Raw genomic sequence first — 1,646 nt, forward strand, 5'->3', positions numbered from 1 at the left:
GTCAAGTCCAGGAGACTGGTCGGGATTTGAAGGAGTAAAGCTAAAGTTAGATTATCAATGGTAGCATTTGACCCACTGTAACTTTTTGGGGAAAGAAGGAAAGCGCCAAATCTCCCACACATCCCCCTAGCAGACCTCACTGGAAAAAAAAACAAACCCTGAATTCTATTCTGCAAAACGTACACTTTTCAGCCCAGAAGGTGCCAGAATGTTCAAAATACAGAAACTTTTAATGGAGTAAACTGTTCATTCACAAGCAGTAAAACTTTTCTGGAAAGTTTGCAGTTAGGAAGATATTTCAGTATTTCATGGGAAATAGAGTTCAGTGAAGACGGACCAGTGGCAGAGGATGGTAGCCCGGCTTAAGCAAACTGAGGCTCCTGTTAGGTACTGCAGCTGTTCACATGGACCATGACACAGGAACCAACAACAAAGTCCTTTGAGTCTGGCAGACTCAAAATGAATTTTTTTCTTATCAGTAATCACCAAGGAGGCGAAGGATGGAGGAGGAGTCAAGACTGGTCTTTCTTTGTGGAAAATATTTCAACAGGGAAGATTTCTCCTTTTCCAGTGGCCACAATCTGACTTGTAACGCTGTATGGGTGCCTAAAATCCTTCATTGCAGAAACACAGGCCAAATGATGGTGCCTGATCCACAAAGCTTAAAATCTAGCTGATGAGTAACAACAACAACAACAACAACAGATGCCAGCTCTTCAGGTCAACAGAGTAAAACCTTACGACAGTGCCTGACAAACAACAGATACAATATGCTGCCTGCCTGTTTGCTACCATATTTCTACAGAGGATGGTTAGTTTACCAGGGGAAGGATGAATCAGAGATACAGAATTATGAGGTGGAGATGGGTGAGAAAATTCCATGGGACTTGTCTTCCTAGGTCCATACATTACCTTCATGTATATCTTATATTCCTTCACCTGTAAATTTATACACAAATCCATCATCCAGTGAATCTCTGGAACTAGAACAACCACTCAGCTTAAAATGTGTATCCTTAGTGGTCTTGGGTGAAGCCTTCTTGCAGGTTGTCAAAACTGGAGAGCAGCAGAGTTTTCTTAGTGACAACTTTTAAACAGAAGTGGACTTGGACTTGCCCAAAATGCCCTATATTCATTTGCTGGGCCTGGTGTTGGCTGGAGTTGACTCTTCATTAAACACTGTTTCTAGAGCAGACCAAGCTTGAGGCATGATTTTCAAATTCATTACAAATTCAGAACAGCTCTGATGGCTGCAGAAACTCTTCTTGGGATTCCTAGGGATAACTGTCAGCAAAGCTCAGAGCTACCTTATTCCAGCCAACCCACTACTTAAAACTGTCCAGTCCAGGCACATGTGGGCAGTGATTGCCAGAAGTACTTCTTAGGAAAAGGATTTGAAAGGAATTATTAAGGTTACTGATACAGGGCAGAGTGGAGAGCTCATGCCCAGACCTTCCTGCCATTACAAAGTATGAAAATAACACCAGAAAGCTCTTTGCCTTAGAGACAGGATTCCTGACACATTCACAAAACATGCACATATCACACAGGGAAACAGCTGCGATGAGTGGACCTAAAACGCAGCAAATGACATTCAGGAAGATGTTAAACCCTATCACCCAAAAAAAAAAAAAGGTAAAACCAAA

The sequence above is a fragment of the Larus michahellis genome, chromosome Z (assembly GCF_964199755.1).
Source record: "Larus michahellis chromosome Z, bLarMic1.1, whole genome shotgun sequence".
Taxonomy (NCBI): Eukaryota; Metazoa; Chordata; class Aves; order Charadriiformes; family Laridae; genus Larus; species Larus michahellis.